Raw genomic sequence first — 16042 nt, 5'->3', positions numbered from 1 at the left:
TACGGATCTCTTGGTGTAGACATCACAAATGCCAAGTCATCAACAAACCAGGAAAGAAAGACAACTCTCCAGCTGAGTCACACGCTTTCTAATCTTATTAGTTGATTGAAAGCTCTTTATTACTGATAAATTCCTTAAGAGTTGGGTCAAGTATTACAACTGCAATGTCCCTCTACCTCTTTTCCCAGCACCTACCTTGATGCTCTCGTTGCAAGGCGCGAGGGATACCCCAACGTGCCATCTGACCCACCACGTTCTTGCCCTGCACTTACGGGGCAATGGAAGGACCTCCAAGGTTCTCTCTGGCTTGGCTTTGGGAATGACCAATGCTTACCCCTTGATGTCCTACTGACTCTGAGAAGGTTGTTTTTGCTCTCCACCGCTCAGCTCACAGACTAGAGGTCTTTCTCTTAGTATTGACAAAGTCGTATTTTTTCTATCCCTAGAAGTGCATTACTTCTTCCTTTCCAGTTTCTCAGCAGTGTGTATGAATGCAGCATTACCGCCAACTAACGCTCACGGTGTCCTAGGAACACTAACTCCCCTGTCAAGTCGTTGCAAAGAAGAGATTGCGTATTTGGCTTCCATCCATTCTCCTTCACATGCCGTCCAAAGAGTTCTGTCTCTCCCGAATCAAGGTCTTAATTCCCAGTGTCTGGGGTTTCAACGCCTCCTTGTGTGATGAAGTGACCTACAGAGCTCTGCCAAAGCAGTTGGAGCACGTCACATCTATCCCATTTTTCATGGCTCTATTTGTCAGTGGACAATGAGTTCCCTTCCCCCATTTTAAACCACTTTTTGTAAATAAAATTAAAGTTTTCCACTACATGGCATATTGCATTCAGGATGCAAGATCGAACAAAACAGGGCTTCAGGATTGTAAAATACTGTTTCTTATGGTATAGTCAAGTTGTTTCTTAATACTTTCAGATTTAAAAGACAGCTAGGAGACGAGTCAGGGAAAGAAAGGTTAAAAATCTCTACTCTTCTGGCTAGATGAATTTTAGTAAATCACTTTTTTGCAGTCAACCTAGATTAGTCAAGAGAGTCCCTGACCTTTGAAAGTAGCGAGAAATAGCCACAAATGTAACATCGGTACTGATTGGTCATTACTGACTCAGGCAGTTGATCATTAATGGATTCTCTTCACTTCTAGCTGGTTCTAGGACCTTTTTTTTCTTTTTTTTTTTTTCTTTTCCCCAGAATGAAGACTATCCTGGAGTCACGAAAACATATTGTTCTTTCCACAAAGGAGAATTTTAAACCTCTGCCTAAGTCTCTAAGAAAGAACACTGTGAAAGGTTGCTCTCATGAAGAAAAAGCCACTAACTTATAGGTTAACTGGAGGCCACTAGAAGCTCCATTAACGTAAGCCCTTGGCTGGCCTACAAACACTTTGAAATGGATAAAAGCCAACTCTCCTCAATAGAAAATGAACACAAGGGCTTAGCCACTGATGTTGCTCCAGATAACCCCTCACGCAGCCAAGAGTGTGAGTTTTTTGCCTTAAATACCAGCAACTTCCAGTTTTCGGTCAGTGAAGTTTGATACCACCATGAAAAAACCCAGCTCAGGGACCGGTAGCAGCTTCAAGAAGCATTTCTACCCTTATGCTATTTGCCTGAACAAAAACGTCAGAGAAATAGGGACCAAGAGATGGATTTTTCTAGTCTGTTCGTTCTGTTCTCACCCCAAATACACTGATAATTCCACATGCAGAGGTATCTTGGTAATAAAAACTCAAAGTTTAGGTTCTTTGAGAATAACCAGCTTTACAGGAAAACGGTTGGGGCTTTGTTCACTGCTTTCTCTTCAAGTACTGTTCTCAGGGGAAGAGAGCAGAACAGCTTGCTTTCCTCCTGCACTACTAGTAAGAGGATGAGTCAGAATACTTGAAAAATGAAAGTTACTTTGACCAATAAAGTCGTTTTCATAAAAGAGTAAAAAAAAAAAACAACTTTCATATCAGATTTTTAAAACTGGTAGTGTTCTCTCCTGGTAGGAAATGATGTAATTCAGCAAGTTCCTTGAAAAAACAATGGATTCTTATGACGACAGACCTATTCATCTTAGAAATTGAGGAGCATGCAAATGATTAGACTCCGCAACAATGAACATTGTACAACAGTCTGTGAGGTACATGCCACCCGGTTGAATTAACAGTACCACAGGCCTCAAGAGGCTGAAGGGCTCCATTTATCTCCACGCCCTTTGAAACAGAGCAGGGGTCCCTGGCAGGTGACGAGGGGCAGCAGCCGCTGCTATGACCCCCAACCTGGCCCCCTCCTTGTGGCCCCACCCCCACCCAGGGAGCACTACCCTTCAGAGAATAAAATGTTGTTCCTCTCAACAGTAGGGCTGGGAATTTCTGATAACTCCGAGGAAGCCTGATATTGGCATTAATTCACCTAACCTTTAGAAAGTTTCCTGGTAAAAGGTTTTAAAAATTCCGTAGGCAATATCTATAAGTATGTCCATCGCCATTTCTTTTTCACTAGGAAAAATACAAGATGTGTGTACTTTCCAAAGAAGAAAAGGATTAGCATATTCACTGCTGGCTAGATGTTTCCAAGAGCAGGTCATTGAGCTTCCGTGGGCTCTCTGTACACTGGGTTTTATTAACTAATCACTAAGAGGCTAGTACCCACCAGGGCAAACGGGCCAAATTACATTCAGTTCAATAATGTAACACTGGAAGGTTTCAGAAAAACATGAGATAAGGTCTTCAAGAAAGTGACATGTATCCCTGGTCATGATAAAAAGCATTTTCTGGAATTTTAATTCTGGTTAGAAATTAAAGACAAATGCTCACTTGTCTCACCATCTTTCTCGAGACCATGCAGGAAATGAAATATCCTAATGTGTGCACTGAAGAAAATGGTGGCAATGGGGCAGGAAGCTTACAGAAGTGGGGGGAGGGGAGAAGAAAAGATCAACAGTCTAGTTTATTGTGAATAGAAAGAAATTTCAGAATTTACAAACACCCACATTGTTCATTCCAAGACCTTTTGACTTGAAGGAATCGCCCATGTCTCCTTCTCTTTACAGTATGTACAATGGAAGACTTTGATTTTCTTTTCTTGTAATTTGCTTCCATTAAATTGCCAATTTTAAGCTGACCCTTGAAAATAACCAATAGAATATATCCTTCAGTTTAATTAACATGGCCTATTGCCTTACAGGAAAAATACAAAATTAAGATCATTTCTTGTAAGGATCTCAGCTCAACATCAGGGCTATATTACAAGAGATAGTATCAGCAAATGTAACTATACAATTGAAAACCATCTATGGCACTATGATTCTTATATTATTTTTCTGAATTACAATCTTAAAACAAGGGTCGTACCCCATTCTACTCTTGTTAGCCTTGTTTTAAGCATTTGCTCCACTCTTTACAACAGAACATTGTATACCTCATGTCCACATCCAAAAAAAAGATGTGTACTGTAAGAAAAGTTACATTTTAATTAAAAAATTACACATATAAATCAAAACCTATGTTAAATATTTAATACTCTCTCCACCCAACGTGAACCATTTTGCGTGAAATAATTTACAAAGACGCTTTGTCGCACAGTTTCAGCAGCAGATGAAATGTGTCATGTAGATGCAATGAGAGTAAACCCATTCTCTCGTGGCATGGTGGGCACATCAGCTCATGTGGCCAGCCAAGTCCTTACGGCTGAAGATGAAGTTTATGCAGACTCATTGTTCTGGTGTCACAGTGCTTTTTTTTTTTTTTCCTTTTTTTTTTTTTTGCTTGGCACAATATAGAACGTGCAGTTCAGTCAACGAACTCCTGAGGATTGTATAAAGTAAACAAACTGAAATGGATGCATCGTACCATCTACCGAGGAGGAAGATGTGAGGTCCTGGTTGTGAATCATGAAATATTCAGAGTCTGGGTACCCATGAGTTAAAAGAGGATTTGCTGAGGTCATTTAGGTCTTCATTCTGCAAAGGAAAATGAAGGAATCGGTCACCACAGGCATCTCAAAAGGCACGTTCAATCACTTTGTTAGGGTTGTGCTTTAAAAAAGGAGGCATATCTGATACACTGAAGTTACAGGCACAAACAGCGCTGTGTGCTTAAATAAAATCAACAAACTATATTTAACTTCTTTTTTTTCTTTCAAAATGCAAGTCTAAAGCAATCACAAACTCAAAACAGTCAATATTATGTCAGTAAACAAATCAATGTGATTTGGAGGTTTCAGAGGCTTAGCAACACAAAAATACACAGTGCTTTGATGTTCCTACAATCAAAACAAAAATGTACATTATGGTTATTGTGCAAAGTCACTACAAAATATGGTAAGCAGGTTATAGTCAGGCTATGCTGAATCTTCTTTTGGTTAAAAGTCAACTGCAAGTTCAGAATTTGATGTTGCAAGGCTTAACATTACAAAATCTAAAATCAGTTTTTAACGTGACATTGTTTGACATGTAAATTTTAGATACAAAAGGAGACCAAAGCAAGACAGACCTAGTTAATCATTAAATTTAAAAAAAAAAAAAAAAAAGGATCCTGATTGAGGTCTAACAAAATTACATTTTTCTGGTAGAAGCACAACATTTCTTCTATGCAATTCAAGAAGGCAGACGTCAAGGGGCATTATCCGTTCACCTCCAAAGAGGAGACACCTTTTGAAACCTCATCAAGCCTCTTTTGCTCTCACGCATCAACATGAGAGAGTCCTTCTGAGGTCCATAATTTCATGCATTCAAAAGTTTTCTATAAATATCAGTATTTACAGAATATACTGAACAGAGTAGTTGATCAATAAATACTTGTTGCATGAGTAAAATGGTTGCATTAAGTACTATGGAGGATACAAAGCTGAATTCAGCTACAGGCTCTGCTTTCTAGAAATTCTGGAAAGGAAGGTTAAGCTCCAGTCATAAATAGACAGAATGCAGAGTAGACAGGAGTGAACTCCATGAGAGGTGCACAGGAAGAAAGCTTTAGATGCATGGAAGAGGGAAAGAATCCTTCCGGCCAGGAATGCAAGGGCTGACACACAGGCTTGGTTTGGAAGGAGGAAAAAGACTGGGGCCGTGCAAACTAGGAATGTGTCTGTTGCTTCACCTTTGCATCCATCTCCAGAGCTTAGCACAAGGGCTGGCCCATAGCAGGTACTCACTGGATGTGAGCTGCATGAATGATAGGGACAAAGTACATTTCCCATGGAGGGCACGGGATAAAACAAGGCCCAGGGGGATGCTCAGCCATGGGCAGGCCAAGTGAAGACTGAAGCTTCTCCGGAGCCTCAGGCATCTGGAAAAGGGGCAGAAGGAGTGAGTCCACAAACACAGGCTGGGCTAGATGCTGAAGATCCTTCAATGTCAGGCCAAGACACCTTTATCTAAGTATAGGGACAACAAGGGCATGCTTTGTGATGTTACCAAAGTGCAGCAGTAATAATCCATGTCAGCTACAAGGACAGCAAAGGATTCTCAAATCTGCACAATGAGAATGTTGAGCAATAGAACTGTTTTTATTTTCTCTCTCTCTCCTCTTGAAACAGAATATGGCCAGGATCATCAGCATTCATTATTTACATAATGGCTTTCAGGTAAGTTGAAATTTAGCAAACGAGGACTCCAGTTATAGGAGGAGATTTCTGTTTATTTTAAAATATTCACTCTGCCCCTAAACAACAGGTGAACAGTCTATTTTTCTACTTATTCATAAACACTTGACGTGAAGATACCCATGTTAAAACAAGAAGCACACCAGGTATATCCCTTTAATTGCCAGAGATACGAGATTTATTTTGTGTGGTTTGTACAAGTGAAAGGCAAACCCATCCTTTCAAAACCTTAGAGAACAGGTCTATGGATCTCTTATTTAGTTTCAAGTTTCTCCCAAACTCATGTTGTGATCTATCAGAGGATCTAGATACAGCTTAACACAGCTTCACAGCCCTAGACGTAAAATTAGGTAGGAAAGCCATACTTTATAAAGGGCTGAGACAAACAAACTGCCAAATGTAAAACGGGGGAACAGTAAAGGTCACATGTGTTTTTCATTGTATATCTGGCTCTCCTCCAGAATGGCTCCACAAACAGCTTAGCACAGGGACAAACTGTATCCACTGTTGTCATCGCATGTGCCAACCTGCATGGATGCAGAAACGTGGAGACTGGGAGCCCTAAGAGTTGAGAAACATATATAGCTTCACCCAGTGTTGAAATCTATTGCTTTGGGACACTCTGAAGCCATCCCTGTAATTTTCCACAAGTATGTAGGCTCCAAGAGCAGGAAATAAAAAGAGGTATCAGTTCCATCCTATACCTTCCTCCAAAGCCTTAGCAAAGTCTCAGTCACTAATGGTACCTATTGATGCCATCAACTCAGGAGTCTATAAAAGAGTGCAGGCAAATGGGAGGTAATGCAGATGGAGGGGGTGGGGTGGAAGGCTATAAACAGGCAAGAGAGGCTGGAAAGATTTCAAAGGGCATGTCTGAAGTTCCCATCTGCTTATCTTTGGGCGAGAGAGAAAGAGAAAAGAGAGAGAAAAGAGAGAGAGAGAGAGAGAGAGAGAGAGAGAGAGAGAGAGAGAACTTTAGCTACAGAGTGATGACATGGATTTTTAACAGACATCCCTCAGTGAGAACTGTCCTTCATTCAGCCACCGTGGGGTCTGCATACTTATTCTAATCAAGGGGCCATTGTTTGAACATTTTTGGAATGCCTTCTCATGTTCCCATTCTTTTTGCGACTGCTTTCTCAGCCTTGGGTATATTCTTTTGAATGGTCTCTAGAGCAGCCAGTCTTGGCCCTTGGAGGGCCCATTTGATCTTGGAGACAGCCAAAAAGCTCTGAGAGACATTTATGGCGAATAAAGGGGCTGATTAAGCTAGGTAATGGTTCCCAGAGTGGTATTATCTAAAGCCAAAGAATTCCAAAACTGAAGTTCCGGAAACAGAGCTGTTCACAACTCCTCTGATAAGTTTCCTTGGAAAGAACTCTCATAACCTTACAGACAGACCACAGTGTATGCTTCGTGGACTTAAGTTCATCTGACTATATGTATCCTTGCCTCTAAGAGCTTGTCGTCAAGGGCTGAGCTTGCATAAAGCAACTAACTTCAAGAGAGACAAACATGTAGATCATGCATTTTTGTAATTTCAGAAATTGGGTTGTTGTTTTTTTTTTTTAAGCAATTGAATGACCAGGCACTCAGTCATTCAAATCAACAAACATCTATTGAGTGACAAAAATGCAATGATAGGGCCAGTGGCTCAGGGGGTTGGAGCTCCGTGCTCCTAACCCCAAAGGCTGCCGGTTCGATTCCCACATGGGCCAGTGTACTCTCAAATACAAGGTTGCCTCGAGTCCCACAAGGGATGATGGGCAGCGCCCCCTGCAACTAAGATTGAACACGGCACCTTGAGCTGAGCTGCCGCTAAGCTCCTGGATGGCTCAGTTGGTTGGAGCACATTCTCTCAACCACAACATTGCCGGTTCAACTCCCGCAAGGGATGGTGTGCTGCGCCCCCTGCAACTAGCAACAGCAACTGGACCTGGAGCTGAGCTGCGCCCTCCACAACTAAGACTGAAAGGACAACAACTTGAAGCTGAACGGCACCCTCCACAACTAAGATTGAAAGGACAACAACTTGACTTGGAAAAAGTCCTAGAAGTACACACTGTTCCCCAATAAAGTCCTGTTCCCCCTCCCCAATAAAATCTTAAAAAAAAAAAAAAAAAAAGGAAAAGAAAATGCCATGCTGAAGTCTACCACAAGCACTGAAAAGGAAGACATGGGTATTTGTTTAGTGCACTTTATGTACACAACCCCAACTGACTCACACCCCCGTGCAAGGCAAATATTGCTCCGATGTTTTATACGTACAAAAATTCATTTGCAGCACACATAAACTAGACACAAAACAGCAAAATGTTTCCTTGGGGACGAGCTGTGCCAATATCAAACGGGGATGCTCCTGTGACGTGCGTCCTCATGTTACAGCTTTGGGGAAGAACTTCTGAACCCAGAAATACGATGCACCTGTCACTGAGTTTAACAACAGGAAATTACATTTTGACCAAATTTCATCATCACATCAGCATCTACTGTCGCCTTTCGTGTGTCTTCTCATGAGATAAAACCCACCTAATCCTGTTCCCAGTAATGAAAAATGTAATTTTCAAAGAATTATCAAATAAGTCAACACTGAGCGATGCTACTTGAGACCTATGGATTATTGCATTATTGCATCCAGTAAGAATTTACATCTTCTGGACTCAACCCACTTAAACCATGCCTACCAGAGCTGAAAAACAAATAAAGGTCCTACTGCCTTTCACACGGCCAGCCTACTGAGGAGTCTGCACCGTGAAAAGCAGCTGAAAGTAGCACGAGGTTAGGACAGAAGATCAACAGAGGGATCTGTACCCTCTCAGCACTGTGTTTTTAGTCAAACCCATTGATTAAAAGTTTTTCCTCTTGTATTGAAATGCCTTGAAATTTCTTGCCCGTTTGTTGAATCAAGTGCAACATAGTTGTAAGTATCTGGGTAGAGCATTGTTTTTCCTAAGAAAATAGGAATAAAATATTATCATCAAACTATGCTGGAAAAAAATCACGACATAATGACTGTTCTTCAATGGAGAGCATTGCTTGAAATCTTATACTGTTGATTTGACTACAAAACTTTGTATAAATTCCTCGTTAAAGAAATGGGTCAAAACAGCATATTTCTCTTTCTCTTAACATAAACAGCGATGACTTAAAAACCCTTCATTAGTAATACAGAACAATTCCTGAGTACAATATATGAAACTATTTAAATGGGAGAGGGAAAATGATGTTTTGATCATATTTAAATCTTTCCCATTCTTGAAAACAAAATCTCTGGTGAGAACACATGCGACATGTTAACCGACTTGTTAAACCTTCTAGGTATGCTCGCCCTTCCCTGTCCTCTCAATTCACTCTGTAGGGGAGAAGTATGGCAGTTTCACAACAGAAAAAGCCTCTGGCTTACTGACTTTGGTTTCCAAAAGGCTAACTCCTAAAGGGACTGGCACAGGCAAAGTATTTGGAGGAACCAGGAGAGGAGAATCATTCCTCTCAGAGCAGAAAGAGACTCCCAATCCTCTGAGAACCCTAGAGGGAGAAAGGGTGAGACAAATGCATAAGGAGAGGTGGGTGGGTGGCCATGGCCCTTGAAGGATGCCGAACATGGCACCTGTGACACCTCTCTATATCTTATCTTCCCAGGTCTGCTTATTTTCTTTTTCACATAATTATATTCAACTGCATGCCAGTCCCACAACCAAAATCCACTTCTTCAGGTACCTCCTTGAGGCTGGTGCAATTAATTCATGGTACCACTAATGTAGAGCCAATCAAGCCTTCTGGAATGCTTCTGCATTAATGAAACAAAACACCTTACAAAACACGGCAAAAGGACTGGTTTTAAGCATATCTGAAATCTGGTAAATGGGCCTACTAAGTTTTTTTTAATCATCCATCTCAAATATATGTATAGTTCTGGTAATGTATAGCACGCCTCATTTTCACGTTCACGCCATGTAAAGATGGATAAAGGAGACCACTGATTCTCGGGAGGGACTGTGAAACCCCTTATTAAAGGAATTTCCTGGCTTAGAGCTGGGGTCCCACCATGCAGGTTCGCAGGCAGCATCTGGGGAGGAAGCAGCAATATCAGCCCAGCTCTACTAGCTATGGAAATCATCCCAGGAAAAAGGAAAGCTAAATCCACAGAGCTTCAAGTCTGGGACTGGGGAAACGTCTGTGCTTTTCACAATGCACAGCTGGGAAGTGTGGCGGAAAAGCATTCTGTTTTAAAAGCCTTCAGACCATAACCACCAAAAACAATGTACAAATAAAATCTCAAGTTAGGATTGAAAGTTAGAGGTAAGACGAAGATGTTTGCTACTGCATGTTGCAAGGAGAAAGCCATTTTCGCGAAAGAAAGGAAACCAACATCTTTTAAAACAGGCCAGAATTGAGCTGGAAAGACTTGGTTTCATGGTCTTAAATGGCAAAGGGCGACGGACCAGCCAAGCCAGCTTTGCTGCTTAAATAGCACTTTTGCCTGGCGCAAGTCACATGGGACAGGGCTGGTGGAAATAACAAGGTTGCTGGCCAACCCTTCTAGTGTGCGGGGTTGCCAAGGAAGAAAACTCAGGGCGAGCTGCCAACATGTGAGAGGCCATCTCGCTCCAGTTCCCTTTCTGTCCCAGTGAAAGACCTTCTGGCAAAGCTGGTGACTTCAGGAGACCACCAATGAAGAAAGGCACACGTAGTATGAAAAGGAAAGAAGAGAGGGAGTGACCGAGGACAGACCATCAAGCCTGTGTGCTCCCGCTGTGGTCCGCTGGGGTGAATTCTGTCAGCACTGTGACTTTCTCCTTCCCCAGCAACCAAGCACAGGAGGAGGGTCTGGAAACTTTTCAAGAGAGTTAGGGACTGATGGAGAAGATAGATTAAAAGAGCAACAATAAGAACATATGGTTCTCAACAATTAAATGTATTCTGTCATTGATGTATTAAGGAACTCTGAATAAACATCCAGAAATACTTTAAGCCAAAGAATATTCACTTTAGTGATTTCCCACTCTTTTAATGAACAGGGAGCATGCTGAGAAAGCAAAAGATAATTAAAAGATAAAATCCAAATGGGGATCAACACCATAACATCCCCCCTTTCAAAGGTAAACCAAAATGTCTCTAAATCTCTCTTCTACCAAAAGTGTAGTATAGTATGTCCCCATATATATGGCAGTCAAGGTAGAGGCACTCAGAAAAACAATTCCCCACATTTCAAGTCAGACCACATGTGCTATGGGACAGGAAGCTTTACTTTTAACAGGGCTAAACCAAAATAAACCTGTTATTCAAAGACACAAAGGTAATTTGATACCATCTTCCCTACCTGAGCAAGAAAGTCTTGAAAGTCAGTCCATTTTCTGCTTTCATGGGAGCTATTTCTACAGTATATTCTTCCTCATAGGAATTATATTCCACGTTTAAGGTTTACATTGAAATTTCACATCAGGTTTTTGTGTGTGTGTGATGTTCAGAAATAAAGGATATAGGTTTTATCAGTATGTCTTTGACATAAACCAGTACACTTAAAATCACAGCTTCATTTACAATGTGGTGCAAAGGTGGTAAAAAGTGTTGGCAATTAATACCGTTTCTGTAATCAGGCAAAAGGAAATCAAGCAGGCCTACTCCCCTTGCATTTACTTTTTCAGTGAAACACTAAATAGATTTTGCATTCTTTGCCTACTCCCTGGAGTTGTGTCACAAACTGCTTCAAGAAAACAAGTGCCTGACTTTACATTTGAGTAATTAATTGTCTGGCTACCCAGTTGTTTCTTATCACCCATCATCAGCTTTCCAAGACAGCACACGACCCAGAGGCTAGCACAGGTCTGCAGACAGCCCTGGGTCTGCAGTAGGCTGAGGTCAGGATCATTAAGACCACTGACATCACTTTTGGCAGCTGGAGAAAAGGGAAAACCTATGTTTAATCTATTTCCTACTCACCACAAGTTTTAGTCGGAGTCCCTGATAATATGGGTTGTGGTTGACTTTATGGAAGAAGTTGGTAATGCAAGAAAAATGTACTGAACTGAACAAGCATCTTTACCGGGAACCACGAGGTACTTCAGCTGTGTGGTCCTGATCGCCTTCCTGTAGGTGCTTTTGGCCTTAACCTGGCCTAACGGAGGACAGAACCATTCCCAACTCTGCCTAGGAAGTTCAAGCTCAGTAGAAGACTTTCCCTAGGACACACACCTAATTAACGTCTCCTGGGAACCATGACCATAAATCACAAACAAACAGATTTTAGCCTAAATGCCTTCTTGCGTTGAGAATACCAAGGGGAGAACGTTGGGTAGAATTTAATCCGGGATTCTTTGAAGTTAAGTGAGCTGTTATTTCATTTTTTTTTTTTTGAAATGGTCTAAATAATGAAAGAACACTCTCTGAAACCAATTGAAACTGGTCATAAATACATAAGTAGATGGCAGCATAGTTCAAATCTATTCAATCCCCAATTCTCATTCGTTTTATCTTAAGAATTCTTGTTAAAGAAATGCAAGTCATAAAGATTTCTGGGCTAGGAGAGCAATTCTTAAACAAAAGTCAGTGTAAAGGAGGATGGAAAACTGTACCATCCGTCTTCGATTACAGAGGGCCACAGGTGGAACCTCCGTTTAACTGGGACATGTTAAAGAAAGCGTAACGTTGCTTGCAACAAAGTAATACAACAAATGGACTTCCCCTGTGTTGCCTCAATCTGAGTGATACACGAGTAACCTGTGTGCAACTTTGCATTCTAACATGTAATTTAGGAAACTCAATCCAAAAAAAAGTTATTTTGAGAATGAAGATGGAGCTGTTTTGCTTTCGATCAATCAATTTTAACTCAAAACTTATTTCCAAAAGCAAAAATTTAAAAGGAGACTAAAACAACTTAGTGTTAGGTCAGCTACGGGCACGGTCAAAGCGGCCAGGAGCCACGTCAGACCCCTCCTCGCATGACGGAAACTGGGGCCCCTGGTGTTTCCCCGAAGAGGCAGCGGACCTTTGGTGCGATAAACAACTCCGGATGCAGCCACTCGCGCCTGATCTGCGCTGGGGGGGCCTGCTCATCTGCCACCTCACTCAGCCAACCCCCACCCCAAAAACCGCATATATGCCTCCCTCACTCTGCCCTGGGCGCGACGTCACCGGCCCCGTCTGTGGACCCGTGAACCTCGCCCGGGAGCGCAGAATAAAGCACTCACCTTTCTCAACCCTCCTGATCTCTTAGCCTCATTATCTAGCCACAAGCCTTACACTTAGATTCTCTCTTCTCTCACTGTTTTCTCTATGATTTGGGGCATGTTCCTAACCCTCCTAAATCTCCATGTTTTCAGCTGTAACTTGGGGGTCACGGTACCCATTTCATAGGGTTACCAGAGGTTAAATGAGATAATACATGAAAAATTCTTATCATCGTGCTTGGTACATAGTAAGTCCTCCAACCTCAGCTCTGACTGAAACTACTCTTATTTAAGAACAAGAAATCCTTGGAACTCACATCTTCTCTGGATACCTGAACACATACCAACCAAAAATGCCCCGGTGGAACTAGCAAGCAAGAATGAATCCACAGAGCAGATAACAGCCAAGGGCTGAAGCTGAAGCCAAGATTAGAATGTGTCTTGGGAAGAGAGACAAAGTTATTTCAGACTGGAAGTAGGTATGGGGAAAATGCCAGAAAAAAAGAAAAAGCAGTGGGAGTAAAGCTAAAATATGACTGACAGGATTTCAGACCAAGACCTACCTACCTACCAACAGAACAGCATGAGTTAAATATTAGGACACATAGCATTAGCGTATCTCTGAGCAGATCTTAAATGAATTCTAACTATAGAATCACCGCTGAAAGGCCTTTCCCAGAAGACATTAGAAGCTTGAAGCCCCCCACCTTTTCTAAGTAGTTAACAAAAAGACTTATGCGACATGAAAGAATTTACAAAAAATCCCGATGAACAGGCTTCAATGGGTGTTCAGTGAGGGTCCTGTGTACTATTTCCAGGTTCAAAAGCATGTTTCTAATTGTTGGGGGAGGAATTGGATGGCTTTTGTTTCCGAATTCTTTTCCCCAATCTCTCATCTGAAGAAACGGAACAGGAGCGTGACACAGCCAGTCAATGCTGCCTGAGTGAGAAACTTGACGAAAACCTGAAATTGCTGCCAGATGCACACAACTAATCGCTGGCAGCTGGAAGGGGAAGGGGAAAAATCGGAAAGATAATCTGAAATAATTGATAATATACACACTGCTTGCATCTCTAAGGTCTTTGAAACAGACAATGGTGTGGATTGCTAAGTAACTGCAAATACTTCTTTAAGGAAGCAAAATTCTTCCAGTTGACAAAGAGGTGCTGGCCTTTGACCCACCGACCCAAACCCCTGGTCCTCTGTTTTCATCTCTCAAGTCACACTTTCACTTTGCTCTTGTTCCCTCTCTTCTCCATTATCTGACATCTCAGCCCTTTTCTTTTTGATTTGGAAAGTGGCCTTTGCTGCAAATTTCCCTGATAGCATGCTGAATTCAACGGCATCATGTCAGTGGGGTGCTGAGCAGGTTGCCTGCAAGGCTGACCCAGAAGCATCCTGAGGACAGTTGTGCCAAATTTTTCATGAAGAAGTGGTGACAGCTCTCAACTAAGGGATCCTTATGAAGAATACTTATCACTGACCCTGAGGGGATCACAGTCCCCATGGAGAGAAATGGGGTCTGTGAAGGTGACCCTCAGGCCCACTGCAGCCAGCTGGACTTTGGCTTCAACACGCTCACCTAGCCTCCAAGTGTTTCACTAAATCTCCAGAGAAGTAGTTCTCAATTTGCGTGGGTAGGAATAATGTCTCCCCTCAAAGCAGTGCCTGGAAACATTTCAGTTGTCACAACTGGGGCTGGGGTGAGGTGGGTGACTGGCTATTGGCATCCAGTGGGGAGCGGCCAGAAACACCGCTACACCCTACAGTGCACCAGGAAGCCACCCGCAACCAGGAGTGATCTGGCCCCAAATGTCAACAGTGCTGAGGCTGAGAAACCATGTTCCAGAGCTACTCCCGTTAGCTGAGGAAATGTAAGAAGCCCCTGAACATGCTTGTCAACTGCTTCTGGGTTCCACGTCAGTTCCAGCGAAGAGTGAGAGGGAAGGGGCATTCCTGTTCTGAGGCCTTCATTGATTACTGACTGCCACCCATGGTTTCAGGTTCCCTGTGGGTGAATCCCCATGCTCACAGCCTTTCCCAACTCACCACAGATGACGGAAGCCTAACCCCTGCTGTGTCCTGTTCCCTCACCACCTTCTACTATATAGAAGACAGCTAGTTAACCAGAGTCACCAGTCCGGGCCCATGTTTTCACATGGTCCTTCTCTCTAGGAAAACAGGAACCTTCTGGACGGAACGCAAAAGCAATGGCGAGCGAGGCGAGAATATCGGGCATCACAGAGGCCAAAGCAACACAGCTGGAGGAAGGGTAGCAGCGTGCGAGCAGCTCCACCTATTGTGACCGTGAAAAAGAGAGCGACCCCGCGGGGAAATACATGTTACCGCTCCCCGGCTTGTATCTCCGCCCAATTTAGCCAGTATTTTCTATAATACCGTGTTTCCCCCAAAATAAGACCTAGCCGGACAATCAGCTCTAATGCGTCTTTTGGAGCAAAAATTAATATAAGACCCAGTATTGTATTGTATTGTATTATATTATATTATATTATATTATATATTATATTATATTAACCCGTTCTTATAGTAAAATAACACCGGGGTCTTATATTAATTTTTGCTCCAAAAGACGCATTAGAGCTGATTGTCCGGCTAGGTCTTATTTTCGGGGAAACACGGTATATGGTCTTGGACAAGTCATCTGACCTCACTTGCCTTCACAATTTAATAAAATGAAGAAAATGCCTAGTCCTCAAGATTATTTGCAAAACTCAGTGAGCTAACAAGAGAAGGGCATTATGCACAAGAAGACACACTCTCCTGATGCTACTTGTGACTACTAGTCATGCTCACTGCCCTCAAATATCTGGGAGTTAAAAAAAAAAGAAAAGAAAATTAAGGATGAGGTCCTTTCTGTTCCAGAATTAGTTGAATTTTAAAAATTAATCCACTAACTTTGCTTTCTAAGAGGTTACTCCTAAGTCAGAATACTGTTTCCTAGATGTGTTTTTGTTTTGGTTTTGTTTGTACTTTAGGAAATAAATACTCACTTTGGAAGATGACTTATTAAAAAAAAAAAAAGTCAAAGACAGAGAAAGAAATTCCAGTTGCTGTTTCTAAGATGTCTTCCCAGGAGGGCACTTTTAGGTCTGTTCACCCTAAACTTAAACTTGAAAACAAACAGCAGAGTGGAGGGAAGAACACGTACGCACACCATCACCAATGAGAGTGCATAGGGTTCAAATTTTTGAAAATCAGACACAATGAATGAAAGAACAAGTTGATTTCTGGGTGGTTCAACACAAACTTTCAGATTG

The 16042-nt window shown here is 42.1% G+C and overlaps 1 protein-coding gene across 1 annotated transcript in view; it reads right to left on the bottom strand.

The window, feature by feature from the left end:
• Positions 1–2750: 2750 nt before the first annotated feature.
• The window catches only part of IRS1 (insulin receptor substrate 1), a 54355-nt gene continuing 41063 nt past the window's right edge, over positions 2751–16042 (bottom strand). The window contains exon 2 of the mRNA XM_033112204.1: positions 2751–3957. The gene's annotated coding sequence lies outside the window, so the exon portion shown is untranslated. The remainder of the gene's footprint in view (positions 3958–16042) is intronic.

This window comes from Rhinolophus ferrumequinum, chromosome 8 (genome assembly GCF_004115265.2).
Source record: "Rhinolophus ferrumequinum isolate MPI-CBG mRhiFer1 chromosome 8, mRhiFer1_v1.p, whole genome shotgun sequence".
Lineage (NCBI taxonomy): Eukaryota > Metazoa > Chordata > Mammalia > Chiroptera > Rhinolophidae > Rhinolophus > Rhinolophus ferrumequinum.
This window is presented reverse-complemented; position numbering and strand designations above follow the sequence as displayed.